The sequence below is a fragment of the Sycon ciliatum genome, chromosome 11 (genome assembly GCF_964019385.1).
Source record: "Sycon ciliatum chromosome 11, ocSycCili1.1, whole genome shotgun sequence".
NCBI lineage: Eukaryota > Metazoa > Porifera > Calcarea > Leucosolenida > Sycettidae > Sycon > Sycon ciliatum.
The window spans coordinates 19,816,087-19,832,185 of record NC_088653.1 but is presented as its reverse complement, the minus strand read 5'-3'; the positions used below and the strand labels follow the sequence as shown (position 1 = coordinate 19,832,185).

The following is a 16,099-nucleotide window of genomic DNA, read 5'->3' as shown; positions in this document are numbered from 1 at the left end:
GTGAGAAATTGTCGCTTTTTGCCCATTTGTGCCCACGTGTCACTTTCAACATACCTCTCTATAACATGACCCAGCTGTGATCTGAGTGGTCGCATTGATTTGATGTTTGGTTTGCTTGTAGGCCGCTGGCACCCGCATTCAGTAACGCCAAAATTTTGGTACTGCTGTGAATAGTTTAGTCGCAAAGTGAAGAATCACGGGCAAAAAGGCCCAAAACTTAGAGATAGTTTTATTTCAGCTTTGAGCAGCCCTGGGCGTGTTTATTGAAATGTGGAATTTTTTCTTCGTGCACTTCCCTATGTCCAGCTAAACAACAAGATGAGGGTGGCGATGGTCAGTTCTTGAGCTTGGAACGGGCAGAAAGGTGAGAAATTGTGGCTTTTTGCACATTTGTGCCCACGTGTAACTTTCAACATACCTCTCTATACCATGACCCAGCTGTGATGTGAGTAATCGCATTGATATAATTTTTGGTTCGCTTTTAGGCCGCTGGCACCCGCATTCAGTAACCCCGAAATGTTGGCACTGCTGGGAATAGTTTAGTCGCAAAGTGAAGAATCACGGGCAAAAAGGCCCAAAACTTCGAGATAGTTTTATTTCAGCTTTGAGCAGCCCTGGGCAAAGTGTTTATTGAAATGTGGAATTTTTTCTTGGTGCACTTCCCTATGTCCAGCTAAACAACAAGATGAGGGTGGCGATGGTCAGTTCTTGAGCTTCGAACAAGCAGAAAGGTGAGAAATTGTCGCTTTTTGCCCATTTGTGCCAACGTGTCACTTTCAACATACCTCTCTATAACATGACCCAGCTGTGATGTGAGTGGTCGCATTGATATGATTTTTGGTTTGCTTGTTTTCTTGGTGCACTTCCCTATGTCCAGCTAAACAACAAGATGAGGGTGGCGATGGTCAGTTCTTGAGCTTCGAACGGGCAGTAAGGTGAGAAATTGTCGCTTTTTGCCCATTTGTGCCCACGTGTCACTTTCAACATACCTCTCTATAACATGACCCAGCTGTGATGTGAGTGGTCGTATTGATTCGATTTTTGGTTTGCTTGTAGGCCGCTGGCACCCGCATTCAGTAACGCCTAAATGTTGGCACTGCTGGGAATAGTTTAGTCGCAAAGTGAAGAATCACGGGCAAAAAGGCCCAAAACTTGGAGATAGTTTTATTTCACCTTTGAGCAGCCCTGGGCGAAGTGTTTATTGAAATGTGGAATTTTTTCTTGCTGCACTTCCCTATGTCCAGCTAAACAACAAGATGAGGGTGTTGATGGTCAGTTCTTGAGCTTCGAACTGGCATAAAGGTGAGAAATTGTCGCTTTTTGCCCATTTGTGCCCACGTGTCACTTTCAACATACCTCTCTATAACATGACCCAGCTGTGATCTGAGTGGTCGCATTGATTTGATGTTTGGTTTGCTTGTAGGCCGCTGGCACCCGCATTCAGTAACGCCAAAATTTTGGTACTGCTGTGAATAGTTTAGTCGCAAAGTGAAGAATCACGGGCAAAAAGGCCCAAAACTTAGAGATAGTTTTATTTCAGCTTTGAGCAGCCCTGGGCGTGTTTATTGAAATGTGGAATTTTTTCTTCGTGCACTTCCCTATGTCCAGCTAAACAACAAGATGAGGGTGGCGATGGTCAGTTCTTGAGCTTGGAACGGGCAGAAAGGTGAGAAATTGTGGCTTTTTGCACATTTGTGCCCACGTGTAACTTTCAACATACCTCTCTATACCATGACCCAGCTGTGATGTGAGTAATCGCATTGATATAATTTTTGGTTCGCTTTTAGGCCGCTGGCACCCGCATTCAGTAACCCCGAAATGTTGGCACTGCTGGGAATAGTTTAGTCGCAAAGTGAAGAATCACGGGCAAAAAGGCCCAAAACTTCGAGATAGTTTTATTTCAGCTTTGAGCAGCCCTGGGCAAAGTGTTTATTGAAATGTGGAATTTTTTCTTGGTGCACTTCCCTATGTCCAGCTAAACAACAAGATGAGGGTGGCGATGGTCAGTTCTTGAGCTTCGAACAAGCAGAAAGGTGAGAAATTGTCGCTTTTTGCCCATTTGTGCCAACGTGTCACTTTCAACATACCTCTCTATAACATGACCCAGCTGTGATGTGAGTGGTCGCATTGATATGATTTTTGGTTTGCTTGTTTTCTTGGTGCACTTCCCTATGTCCAGCTAAACAACAAGATGAGGGTGGCGATGGTCAGTTCTTGAGCTTCGAACGGGCATAAAGGTGAGAAATTGTCGCTTTTTGCCCTTTTGTGCCCACGTGTCACTTTCAACATACCTCTCTATAACATGACCCAGCTGTGATGTGAGTGGTCGCATTGATTTGATTTTTGGTTTGCTTGTAGGCCGCTGGCACCCGCATTCAGTAACGCCTAAATGTTGGCACTGCTGGGAATAGTTTAGTCACAAAGTGAAGAATCACGGGCAAAAAGGCCCAAAACTTGGAGATAGTTTTATTTCAGCTTTGAGCAGCCTGGGCGAAGTGTTTATTGAAATGTGGATTTTTTTCTTGGTGCGCTTCCCTATGTCCAGCTAAACAACAACATGAGGGTGGCGATGGTCAGTTCTTGAGCTTCGAACGGGCAGAAAGGTGAGAAATTGTCGCTTTTTGCCCATTTGTGCCCACGTGTCACTTTCAACATACCTCTCTATAACATGACCCAGCTGTGATGTGAGTGGTCGTATTGATTCGATTTTTGGTTTGCTTGTAGGCCGCTGGCACCCGCATTCAGTAACGCCTAAATGTTGGCACTGCTGTGAATAGTTTAGTCGCAAAGTGAAGAATCACGGGCAAAAAGGCCCAAAACGTCGAGATAGTTTTATTTCAGCTTTGAGCAGCCCTGGGCGAAGTGTTTATTGAAATGTGGAATTTTTTCTTGGTGCACTTCCCTATGTCCAGCTTAACAACAAGATGAGGGTGTTGATGGTCAGTTCTTGAGCTTCGAACGGGCAGAAAGATGAGAAATTGTCGCTTTTTGCCCATTTGTGCCCACGTGTCACTTTCAACATACCTCTCTATAACATGACCCAGCTGTGATGTGAGTGGTCCCATTGATTTGATTTTTCGTTTGCTTGTGGGCCGCTGGCACCCGCATTCAGTAACGCCAAAATTTTGGTACTGCTGGGAATAGTTTAGTCGCAAAGTGAAGAATCACGGGCAAAAAGGCCCAAAACTTCGAGATAGTTTTATTTCAGCTTTGAGCAGCCCTGGGCGAAGTGATTATTGAAATGTGGAATTTTTCTTGGTGCACTTCCCTATGTCCAGCTAAACAACAAGATGAGGGTGGCGATGGTCAGTTCTTGAGCTTCGAACGGGCAGAAAGGTGAGAAATTGTCGCTTTTTGCCCATTTGTGCCCACGTGTCACTTTCAACATACCTCTCTATAACATGACCCAGCTGTGATGTGAGTGGTCGCATTGATTTGATTTTTGGTTTACTTGTAGGCCCCTGGCACTCGCATTCAGTGACGTTGAAATTTTGGCGCTGCTGTGAATAGTTTAGTCTCAAAGTGAAGAATCACGGGCAAAACGGCCCAAAACTTCGAGATAATTTTATATCAGCTTTGAGCAGCCCTGGGCGAAGTGTTTATTGAATGTGGAATTTTTCTTGGTGCACTTCCCTATGTCCAGCTAAACAACAAGGTGAGGGTGGCGATGGTCAGTTCTTGAGCTTCGAACGGGCATAAAGGTGAGAAATTGTCGCTTTTTGCCCATTTGTGGCCACGTGTCACTTTCAACATACCTCTCTATAACATGACCCAGCTGTGATGTGAGTGGTCGCATTGATTTGATTTTTGGTTTGCTTGTAGGCCGCTGGCACCCGCATTCAGTAACGCCGAAATTTTGGCACTGCTGGGAATAGTTTAGTCGCAAAGTGAAGAATCACGGGCAAAAAGGCCCAAAACGTCGAGATAGTTTTATTTCAGCTTTGAGCAGCCCTGGGCGAAGTGTTTATTGAAATGTGGAATTTTTCCTTGGTGCACTTCCCTATGTCCAGCTAAACAACAAGATGAGGGTGGCGATGGTCAGTTCTTGAGCTTAGAACGGGCATAAAGGTGAGAAATTGTCGCTTTTTGCCCATTTGTGCCCACGTGTCACTTTCAACATACCTCTCTATAACATGACCCAGCTGTGATGTGAGTGGTCGCATTGATTTGATTTTTGGTTTGCTTGTAGGCCGCTGGCACCCGCATTCAGTAACGCCGAAATTTTGGCACTGCTGGGAATAGTTAAGTCGCAAAGGGAAGAATCACGGGCAAAAAGGCCCAAAACGTCGAGATAGTTTTGTTTCAGCTTTGAGCAGCCCTGGGCGAAGTGTTTATTGAGATGTGGATTTTTTCTTGGTGCACTTCCCTATGTCCAGCTAAACAACAAGATGAGGGTGGCGATGGTCAGTTCTTGAGCTTCGAACAAGCAGAAAGGTGAGAAATTGTCGCTTTTTGCCCATTTGTGCCCACGTGTCACTTTCAACATACCTCCCTATAACATGACCCAGCTGTGATGTGAGTGGTCGCATTGATTTTATTTTTGGTTTGCTTGTAGGCCGCTGGTACCCGCATTCAGTAACGCCGAAATTTTGGCACTGCTTTGAATAGTTTAGTCGCAAAGTGAAGAATCACGGGCAAAAAGGCCCAAAACGTCGAGATAGTTTTATTTCAGCTTTGAGCAGCCCTGGGCGAAGTGTTTATTGAAATGTGGAATTTTTTCTGGGTGCACTTCCCTATGTCCAGCTTAACAACAAGATGAGGGTGTTGATGGTCAGTTCTTGAGCTTCGAACGGGCAGAAAGTTGAGAAATTGTCGCTTTTTGCCCATTTGTGCCCACGTGTCACTTTCAACATACCTCTCTATAACATGACCCAGCTGTGATGTGAGTGGTCCCATTGATTTGATTTTTGGTTTGCTTGTGGGCCGCTGGCACCCGCATTCAGTAACGCCAAAATTTTGGTACTGCTAGGAATAGTTTAGTCGCAAAGTGAAGAATCACGGGCAAAAAGGCCCAAAACTTCGAGATAGTTTTATTTCAGCTTTGACCAGCCCTGGGCGAAGTGTTTATTGAAATGTGGAATCTTTTCTTGGTGCAGTTCCCTATGTCCAGCTAAACAACAAGATGAGGGTGGCGATGGTCAGTTCTTGAGCTTCGAACGGGCAGAAAGGTGAGAAATTGTCGCTTTTTGCCCATTTGTGCCCACGTGTCACTTTCAACATACCTCTCTATAACATGACCCAGCTGTGATGTGAGTGGTCGCATTGATTTGATTTTTGGTTTACTTGTAGGCCCCTGGCACTCGCATTCAGTGACGTTGAAATTTTGGCGCTGCTGTGAATAGTTTAGTCTCAAAGTGAAGAATCACGGGCAAAACGGCCCAAAACTTCGAGATAATTTTATATCAGCTTTGAGCAGCCCTGGGCGAAGTGTTTATTGAAATGTGGAATTTTTTCTTGGTGCACTTCCCTATGTCCAGCTAAACAACAAGGTGAGGGTGGCGATGGTCAGTTCTTGATCTTCGAACGGGCATAAAGGTGAGAAATTGTCGCTTTTTGCCCATTTGTGGCCACGTGTCACTTTCAACATACCTCTCTATAACATGACCCAGCTGTGATGTGAGTGGTCGCATTGATTTGATTTTTGGTTTGCTTGTAGGCCGCTTGCACCCGCATTGAGAAACGCCGAAATGTTGGCACTGCTGGGAATAGTTTAGTCGCAAAGTGAAGAATCACGGGCAAAAAGGCCCAAAACGTCGAGATAGTTTTATTTCAGCTTTGAGCAGCCCTGGGCGAAGTGTTTATTGAAATGTGGAATTTTTTCTTGGTGCACTTCCCTATGTCCAGCTAAACAACAAGATGAGGGTGGCGATGGTCAGTTCTTGAGCTTAGAACGGGCATAAAGGTGAGAAATTGTCGCTTTTTGCCCATTTGTGCCCACGTGTCACTTTCAACATACCTCTCTATAACATGACCCAGCTGTGATGTGAGTGGTCGCATTGATTTGATTTTTGGTTTGCTTGTAGGCCGCTGGCACCCGCATTCAGTAACGCCGAAATTTTGGCACTGCTGGGAATAGTTAAGTCGCAAAGTGAAGAATCACGGGCAAAAAGGCCCAAAACGTCGAGATAGTTTTATTTCAGCTTTGAGCAGCCCTGGGCGAAGTGTTTATTGAGATGTGGATTTTTTCTTGGTGCACTTCCCTATGTCCAGCTAAACAACAAGATGAGGGTGGCGATGGTCAGTTCTTGAGCTTCGAACAAGCAGAAAGGTGAGAAATTGTCGCTTTTTGCCCATTTGTGCCCACGTGTCACTTTCAACATACCTCTCTATAACATGACCCAGCTGTGATGTGAGTGGTCGCATTGATTTTATTTTTGGTTTGCTTGTAGGCCGCTGGGACTCGCATTCAGTAACGCCGAAATTTTGGCACTGCTTTGAATAGTTTAGTCGCCAAGTGAAGAATCACGGGCAAAAAGGCCCAAAACTTGGAGATAGTTTTATTTAAGCTTTGAGCAGCCCTGGGCGAAGTGTTTATTGAAATGTGGAATTTTTTCTTGGTGCACTTCCCTATGTCCAGCTACACAACAAGATGAGGGTGGCGATGGTCAGTTCTTGAGATTAGAACGGGCATAAAGGTGAGAAATTGTCGCTTTTTGGCCATTTGTGCCCACGTGTCACTTTCAACATACCTCTCTATAAATGACCCAGCTGTGATGTGAGTGGTCGCATTGATATGATTTTTGGTTTGCTTGTAGGCTGCTGGCACCCGCATTCAGTAACGCCGAAAGTTTGGCACTGCTGGGAATAGTTTAGTCGCAAAGTGAAGAATCACGGGCAAAAAGGCCCAAAACTTCGAGATGGTTTTATTTCAGCTTTGAGCAGCCCTGGGCGAAGTGTTTATTGAAATGTGGAATTTTTTCTTGGTGCAATTCCCTATGTCCAGCTAAACAACAAGATGAGGGTGGCGATGGTCAGTTCTTGAGCTTCGAACGGGCATAAAGGTGAGAAATTGTCGGTTTTTGCCCATTTGTGCCCACGTGTCACTTTCAACATACCTCTCTATAACATGACCCAGCTGTGATGTCAGTGGTCGCATTGATTTGATTTTCGGTTTGCTTGTAGGCCGCTGGCACCTGCATTCAGTAGTGCCGGTAATTTGGCACTGTTGTGAATAGTTTAGTCGCAAAGTGAAGAATCACGGGCAAAAAGGCCCAAAACGTCGAGATAGTTTTATTTCAGCTTTGAGCAGCCCTGGGCGAAGTGTTTATTGAAATGTGGAATTTTTCTTGGTGCACTTCCCTATGTCCAACTAAACAATAAGATGAGGGTGGCGATGGTCAGTTCTTGAGCTTTGAACGGGCAGAAAGGTGAGAAATTGTCGCTTTTTGCCCATTTGTGCCCACGTGTCACTTTCAACATACCTCTCTATAACATGACCCAGCTGTGATGTGAGTGGTCGCATTGATTTGATTTTGGTTTGCTTGTAGGCCGCTGGCACCCGCATTTAGTGACGCCAAAATTTTGGCACTGCTTTGAACAGTTTAGTCGGAAAGGTAAGAATCACGGGCAAAAAGGCCCAAAACTTCGAGATAGTTTTATTTCAGCTTTGACCAGCCCTGGGCGAAGTGTTTATTGAAATGTGGAATTTTTTCTTGGTGCACTTCCCTATGTCCAGCTAAACAACAAGATGAGGGTGGCGATGGTCAGTTCTTGAGCTTCAAACGAGCAAAAAGGTGAGAAATTGTCGCTTTTTGCCCATTTGTGCCCACGTGTCACTTTCAACATACCTCTCTATAACATGACCCAGCTGTGATGTGAGTGGTCGCATTGATTTTATTTTTGGTTTGCTTGTAGGCCGCTGGCACCCGCATTCAGTAACGCCGAAGTTTTGGCACTGCTTTGAATAGTTTAGTCGCCAAGTGAAGAATCACGGGCAAAAAGGCCCAAAACTTCGAGATAGTTTTATTTCAGCTTTGAGCAGCCCTGGGCGAATTGTTTATTGAAATGTGGAATTTTTTCTTGGTGCACTTCCCTATGTCTAGCTAAACAACAAGATGAGGGTGGCGATGGTCAGTTCTTGAGCTTAGAACGGGCATAAAGGTGAGAAATTGTCGCTTTTTGCCCATTTGTGCCCACGTGTCACTTTCAACATACCTCTCTATAACATGACCCAGCTGTGATGTGAGTGGTCACATTGATTTTATTTTTGGTTTGCTTGTAGGCCGCTGGCACCCGCATTTAGTGACGCCGAAATTTTGGCACTGCTTTGAATAGTTTAGTCGCCAGGTGAAGAATCACGGGCAAAAAGGCCCAAAACTTCGAGATAGTTTTATTTCAGCTTTGAGCAGCCCTGGGCGAAGTGTTTATTGAAATGTGGAATTTTTTCTTGGTGCACTTCCCTATGTCCAGCTAAACAACAAGATGAGGGTGGCGATGGTCAGTTCTTGAGCTTCAAACGAGCAAAAAGGTGAGAAATTGTCGCTTTTTGCCCATTTGTGCCCACGTGTCACTTTCAACATACCTCTCTATAACATGACCCAGCTGTGATGTGAGTGGTCGCATTGATTTTATTTTTGGTTTGCTTGTAGGCCGCTGGCACCCGCATTCAGTAACGCCGAAGTTTTGGCACTGCTTTGAATAGTTTAGTCGCCAAGTGAAGAATCACGGGCAAAAAGGCCCAAAACTTCGAGATAGTTTTATTTCAGCTTTGAGCAGCCCTGGGCGAATTGTTTATTGAAATGTGGAATTTTTTCTTGGTGCACTTCCCTATGTCTAGCTAAACAACAAGATGAGGGTGGCGATGGTCAGTTCTTGAGCTTAGAACGGGCATAAAGGTGAGAAATTGTCGCTTTTTGCCCATTTGTGCCCACGTGTCACTTTCAACATACCTCTCTATAACATGACCCAGCTGTGATGTGAGTGGTCACATTGATTTTATTTTTGGTTTGCTTGTAGGCCGCTGGCACCCGCATTTAGTGACGCCGAAATTTTGGCACTGCTTTGAATAGTTTAGTCGCCAGGTGAAGAATCACGGGCAAAAAGGCCCAAAACTTCGAGATAGTTTTATTTCAGCTTTGAGCAGCCCTGGGCGAAGTGTTTATTGAAATGTGGAATTTTTTCTTGGTGCACTTCCCTATGTCCAGCTTAACAACAAGATGAGGGTGGCGATGGTCAGTTCTTGAGCTTCGAACGGGCATAAAGGTGAGAAATTGTCACTTTTTGCCCATTTGTGCCCACGTGTCACTTTCAACATACCTCTCTATAAATGACCCAGCTGTGATGTGAGTGGTCGCATTGATATGATTTTTGGTTTGCTTGTAGGCTGCTGGCACCCGCATTCAGTAACGCCGAAAGTTTGGCACTGCTGGGAATAGTTTAGTCGCAAAGTGAAGAATCACGGGCAAAAAGGCCCAAAACTTCGAGATAATTTTATTTCAGCTTTGAGCAGCCCTGGGCGAAGTGTTTATTGAAATGTGGAATTTTTTCTTGGTGCACTTCCCTATGTCCAGCTAAACAACAAGATTAGGGTGGCGATGGTCAGTTCTTGAGCTTCAAACGAGCAAAAAGGTGAGAAATTGTCGCTTTTTGCCCATTTGTGCCCACGTGTCACTTTCAACATACCTCTCTATAACATGACCCAGCTGTGATGTGAGTGGTCGCATTGATTTGATTTTTGGTTTGCTTGTAGGCCGCTGGCACCCGCATTCAGTAACGCCGAAATTTTGGCACTGCTTTGAATAGTTTAGTCGCAAAGTGAAGAATCACGGGCAAAAAGGCCCAAAACGTCGAGATAGTTTTATTTCAGCTTTGAGCAGCCCTGGGCGAAGTGTTTATTGAAATGTGGAATTTTTCTTGGTGCACTTCCCTATGTCCAGCTAAACAACAAGATGAGGGTGGCGATGGTCAGTTCTTGAGCTTCGAACAAGCAGAAAGGTGAGAAATTGTCGCTTTTTGCCCATTTGTGCCCACGTGTCACTTTCAACATACCTCTCTATAACATGACCCAGCTGTGATGTGAGTGGTCGCATTGACTTTTTTTTTTGGTTTGCTTGTAGGCCGCTGGCACCCGCATTCAGTAACGCCGAAGTTTTGGCACTGCTTTGAATAGTTTAGTCGCCAAGTGAAGAATCACGGGCAAAAAGGCCCAAAACTTCGAGATAGTTTTATTTCAGCTTTGAGCAGCCCTGGGCGAAGTGTTTATTGAAATGTGGAATTTTTTCTTGGTGCACTTTCCTATGTCCAGCTAAACAACAAGATGAGGGTGGCGATGGTCAGTTCTTGAGCTTCAAACGAACAAAAAGGTGAGAAATTGTCGCTTTTTGCCCATTTGTGCCCACGTGTCACTTTCAACATACCTCTCTATAACATGACCCAGCTGTGATGTGAGTTGTCGCATTGATTTGATTTTTGGTTTGCTTGTAGGCCGCTGGCACCCGCATTCAGTAACGTCGAAATTTTGGCACTGCTGGGAATAGTTTAATCGCAAAGTGAAGAATCACGGGCAAAAAGGCCCAAAACGTCGAGATAGTTTTATTTCAGCTTTGAGCAGCCCTGGGCGAAGTGTTTATTGAAATGTGGAATTTTTTCTTGGTGCACTTCCCTATGTCCAGCTTAGGCCGCGGTCACACATGAAAAGCTTGCACCGCTTTTGCGGAGGCGGAAAGCGGAACTACCGCAGCCGCTTTGGCGAACACACGATGCAGCGGTCACACATACATGTAGACTACTGTGCTCCTCAACGGTCCGCTTTGGCGGAGAGAATGCAAATGCAGCACGTCCTATGAAATTTTAGATGTTCTTGTCCGAATTGAAGCGACCTTCGCTTGTACAAGTGGAGCTATCGTGGATCGCTGACAGGCTGCTGAATGTCTCCTGTCAAGTACACTCGTGGATTTGGGGCGCATTCACTGCGCCCAGTACAGGTGTATTTGAATATTACTAGTTTGGTTTACATCAATATCAAATTCAAATAGTTGTATAGCAGGGTGTCGTTGCCTCCTTCTTGTCCGAGTTGAAGCGACGTTCGCTTGTACAAGTAGAGCTATCGTGGATCGCTGACAGGCTGCCGAATGTTTCCTGTCAAGTACATTCGTGGATTTGGGGCACATTCACTGCGGCCCAGCACGGGTGTATTTGAATATTTATTTAGGTTAGTTTACATCAATATCAAATTCAAATAGTTTTATAGCAGTCGTTGCCTCCTCCATGATCCATCATCGACCCGGCGACTGCGTGGATGCCTGCAGTTGCAGTGAGGGTGTGGCAGACTACTCTACTACTCCCTAGTTGCAGTCCTAGTGTTGCATACTCTGGTGGACGTATTGCTTGGAGAGAGAAGGAGAGAGTTGGAGATCGTCCGCGATCGGGGCCAATGAGTTGGGAGACGGATTCCTTCACCAATTATCCACTCATAACGATGCAGTATTGTTTGCGAGATCTCCAGAACGTATAGTTCATTGGCAAAGAAGAACAATATGAAAACTGAAAACCAAACAGCAACCAAACAACACCAGAACTCAGTGCAGAAGTAGCACACCAAACTCCAAAGCCATCACCATGCAGGTTCCGCCAAAGTGGATCCGCGAAAGCGGAGGCTCCGCTCGCATTTTTTTGGCGTAGCGAAATCCAAACTTTCCGCCAAAGCGTAACTTACGCCTCCGCCGTTGCCGAGGCAACGGCGGAAGCGTAAGTTACGCTTTGGCGGAACCGCCAAAAAAAGTGCATGTGTGACCGGGGCCTAAACAACAAGATGAGGGTGGCGATGGTCAGTTCTTGAGCTTCGAACGGGCATAAAGGTGAGAAATTGTCGCTTTTTGCCCATTTGTGCCCACGTGTCACTTTCAACATACCTCTCTATAAATGACCCAGCTGTGATGTGAGTGGTCGCATTGATATGATTTTTGGTTTGCTTGTAGGCTGCTGGCACCCGCATTCAGTAACGGTGAAAGTTTGGCACTGCTGGGAATAGTTTAGTCACAAAGTGAAGAATCACGGGCAAAAAGGCCCAAAACTTCGAGATAGTTTTATTTCAGCTTTGAGCAGCCCTGGACGAAGTGTTTATTGAAATGTGGAATTTTTTCTTGGTGCAATTCCCTATGTCCAGCTAAACAACAAGATGAGGGTGGCGATGGTCAGTTCTTGAGCTTCGAACGGGCATAAAGGTGAGAAATTGTCAGTTTTTGCCCATTTGTGCCCACATGTCACTTTCAACATACCTCTCTATAACATGACCCAGCTGTGATGTGAGTGGTCGCATTGATTTGATTTTCGGTTTGCTTGTAGGCCTCTGGCACCTGCATTCAGTAATGCCGGAAATTTGGCACTGTTGTGAATAGTTTAGTCGCAAAGTGAAGAATCACGGGCAAAAAGGCCCAATACGTCGAGATAGTTTTATTTCAGCTTTGACCAGCCCTGGGCGAAGTGTTTATTGAAATGTGGAATTTTTTCTTGGTGCACTTCCCTATGTCCAGCTAAACAACAAGATGAGGGTGGCGATGGTCAGTTCTTGAGCTTAGAACGGGCATAAAGGTGAGAAATTGTCGCTTTTTGCCCATTTGTGCCCACGTGTCACTTTCAACATACCTCTCTATAACATGACCCAGCTGTGATGTGAGTGGTCACATTGATTTTATTTTTGGTTTGCTTGTAGGCCGCTGGCACCCGCATTTAGTGACGCCGAAATTTTGGCACTGCTTTGAATAGTTTAGTCGCAAAGCGAAGAGTCACGGGCAAAAAGGCCCAAAACTTCGAGATAGTTTTATTTCAGCTTTGAGCAGCCCTGGGCGAAGTGTTTATTGAAATGTGGAATTTTTTCTTGGTGCACTTCCCTATGTCCAGCTAAACAACAAGATGAGGGTGGCGATGGTCAGTTCTTGAGCTTCGAACGGGCATAAAGGTCAGAAATTGTCGCTTTTTGCCCATTTGTGCCCACGTGTCACTTTCAACATACCTCTCTATAAATGACCCAGCTGTGATGTGAGTGGTCGCATTGATATGATTTTTGGTTTGCTTGTAGGCTGCTGGCACCCGCATTCAGTAACCCCGAAAGTTTGGCACTGCTGGGAATAGTTTAGTCGCAAAGTGAAGAATCACGGGCAAAAAGGCCCAAAACTTCGAGATAGTTTTATTTCAGCTTTGAGCAGCCCTGGGCGAAGTGTTTATTGAAATGTGAGCCCCGGCCAGCGAAAACCAGCACTTGTGTACTTGATATCAATCATCAAAATGTGACGTCAAAGTTTGGGACGCGCAGTGAGCTGGCTTTTGAAGATTCTTTTTCGATCGAGTGGGTGTCTTTGTTGTCAAAGGAGTTTCAAGTGTCTTCAAATGTCTCTGGTCAATTGATTTTAGCGCTAGGTGAGAGCTCGTCACACGGAGGTTGAGTTTAGACACAGCGATGGCGACAGGTGTCGCGACAAGGACTTAGGTCCAGAGTTGTCAGCATGAGACTCCCTGTACGAAGCGGTGCTGAAAGTTAGGTCGCGATCGGAATTATTTCTTTGGTGGCGACCTCGCTGAGTTTGTCCAGCAGTGGCAAGTCTCATATGCATAGCAATGAAGAGCCCTCATAAAATCGACACTGGATACTGATGGCGACGATAGTCAGTGCTGGAGTAATAGCGACTGCGGGGAGAAGCTGAATGTCGACCCGCTGAGCGATCCGTATTTCTACATCGACAACAATGATGTTCCAGACACTGATGGAGGGCTTCTCACGGCGCAAAACAGAGCGTAGTATTATCAGTACTCTACCTTGCCAGACGACGCCAAGCTGGCTGCTGCCTGTGCTGAGAAAGGCGATCCCTAAAAAGTCAAACCGGCTGAACGCTTTGGGGCAACATCTTCACGTGCTACAAAACGCGAATATTCGCTCATATCATTGAAATACAATTATGCTGAAATCATGGTCTGAGTGAAAGTGTGCAAGGGAGTGGATGTCAGTGGTATTGGTCAGTACATCTATCAGTATGGCAAGCTTTGGGACAACGCTCAAGCTGCCAGCACAGAGGTCCCTGAACACAATTTGGAAGGCCAGCCACCAATCATCGTTTTGCACTCTGGTGTTGTAAAGAAGGTAGTGGTGTATACGGAATATCGTCACACTTCTGAACTACTCATGCCTGCAGCACCAAGAGGGCAAGCCTGACTTGCATTCTATTTACTTACATGTACCTGTTCCACATCACAATCAGAAACTGTAGGATCAACTTGCATGGAGTTACTGGGCATGGATGCTGCGCCAACTGTACCGAATCTTGACCTGTGTGACTTCAAACTCTATTTTCCATGCTTTCGCTCATCAGATTGTCACCAAACTTGATAACTTGAATGATTAAAGGGGAAGTTAAGGCAAAAATTAAAATTTCACCAGTTGTAGTCTTCGGGGTGCTGAGTCGAATGGTCTTGGTCCGAGAAAGCTGAGACGCTCCCTTCCTACTTGAATCCCAATCGAACTCGCGCACTTCCACCGAAACTGGGTGACTGCGCCCTACGAGATGGGGATTTGTATGCAAAATGTCACTAAAAGCGCCATTTCGTTCTTATAAAAGCACGGATGACCGCGATTGGCCCATATGTTGTAGTCTTTTGGACGCTGAGTCGACTGGTTTTGGTCCGAAAAGGCTGCGATGCAGCGTTCCGCCTTTATTCCCAATCGAACATGGTTGAACAAGCGGTCACGTGCTCCTGCGTACACCAGTCATCTGGTCACCGTGCCTGCAGGGTACAACTTACAGCCTGTTTTGACCTTTTTTGGGTGCAGTCCTGTCACTCGAGTTGAACCTTGGTGTGAAAGTTGTCGCCTGCTGGCGTGGTGACCAGGTGATTTTGGCACCCAGGAGCACGTGACCACTTCTTCAACCATGTTCGATTGGGAATAAAGGAGGAACGCTACATCGCAGCCTTTTCGGACCAAAACCAGTCGACTCAGCGTCCAAAAGACTACAACATATGGGCCAATCGCGGTCATCCGTGCTTTTATAAGAGCGAAATGGCGCTTTTAGTGAGATTTTGCATACAAATCCCCATCTCGTAGGGCGCAGTCACCCAGTTTCGGTGGAAGTGCGCGAGTTCGATTGGGATTCAAGTAGGAAGGGAGCGTCTCAGCTTTTTCGGACCAAGACCATTCGACTCAGCACCCCGAAGACTACAACTGGTGAAATTTTGATTTTTGCCTTAACTTCCCCTTTAATAGTGTAGAATCAATTTCGAGCGAAAAAATAATTTTTGAAAAATTACACATGTTCAGGTTTCTGCTGGCTGGGGCTCATGTGGAATTTTTTCTTGGTGCAATTCCCTATGTCCAGCTAAACAACAAGATGAGGGTGGCGATGGTCAGTTCTTGAGCTTAGAACGGGCATAAAGGTGAGAAACTGTCGCTTTTTGCCCATTTGTGCCCACGTGTCACTTTCAACATACCTCTCTATAACATGACCCAGCTGTGATGTCAGTGGTCGCATTGATTTGATTTTCGGTTTGCTTGTAGGCCTCTGGCACCTGCATTCAGTAATGCCGGAAATTTGGCACTGTTGTGAATAGTTTAGTCGCAAAGTGAAGAATCACGGGCAAAAAGGCCCAATACGTCGAGATAGTTTTATTTCAGCTTTGACCAGCCCTGGGGGAAGTGTTTATTGAAATGTGGAATTTTTTCTTGGTGCACTTCCCTATGTCCAGCTAAACAACAAGATGAGGGTGGCGATGGTCAGTTCTTGAGCTTCAAACGAGCAAAAAGGTGAGAAATTGTCGCTTTTTGCCCATTTGTGCCCACGTGTCACTTTCAACATACCTCTCTATAACATGACCCAGCTGTGATGTGAGTGGTCGCATTGATTTGATTTTTGGTTTGCTTGTAGGCTGCTGGCACCCGCATTCAGTAACGCCGAAATTTTGGCACTGCTTTGATTAGTTTAGTCGCAAAGTGAAGAATCACGGGCAAAAAGGCCCAAAACTTCGAGATAGTTTTATTTCAGCTTTGAGCAGCCCTGGGCGAAGTGTTTATTGAAATGTGGAATTTTTTCTTGGTGCAATTCCCTATGTCCAGCTAAACAACAAGATGAGGGTGGCGATGGTCAGTTCTTGAGCTTCGAACGGGCATAAAGGTGAG

The 16,099-nt window shown here is 45.6% G+C and overlaps 2 long non-coding RNA genes across 2 annotated transcripts; both read left to right on the top strand.

Annotated features, from left to right (window-relative positions):
- Positions 1 to 1,249: 1,249 nt before the first annotated feature.
- Positions 1,250 to 9,201, top strand: LOC135827385 (uncharacterized). Its single transcript, XR_010555425.1, has 12 exons — positions 1,250 to 1,302; positions 1,609 to 1,666; positions 1,976 to 2,033; positions 4,011 to 4,068; positions 4,377 to 4,434; positions 5,845 to 5,902; positions 6,211 to 6,268; positions 7,676 to 7,733; positions 8,043 to 8,100; positions 8,410 to 8,467; positions 8,777 to 8,834; positions 9,144 to 9,201. It is a non-coding gene; the product is annotated as an uncharacterized LOC135827385 (long non-coding RNA).
- Positions 9,202 to 9,521: 320 nt separating this feature from the next.
- LOC135827386 (uncharacterized) lies at positions 9,522 to 15,727 on the top strand. Its single transcript, XR_010555426.1, has 3 exons — positions 9,522 to 9,567; positions 9,876 to 9,933; positions 15,670 to 15,727. It is a non-coding gene; the product is annotated as an uncharacterized LOC135827386 (long non-coding RNA).
- Positions 15,728 to 16,099: the final 372 nt, after the last annotated feature.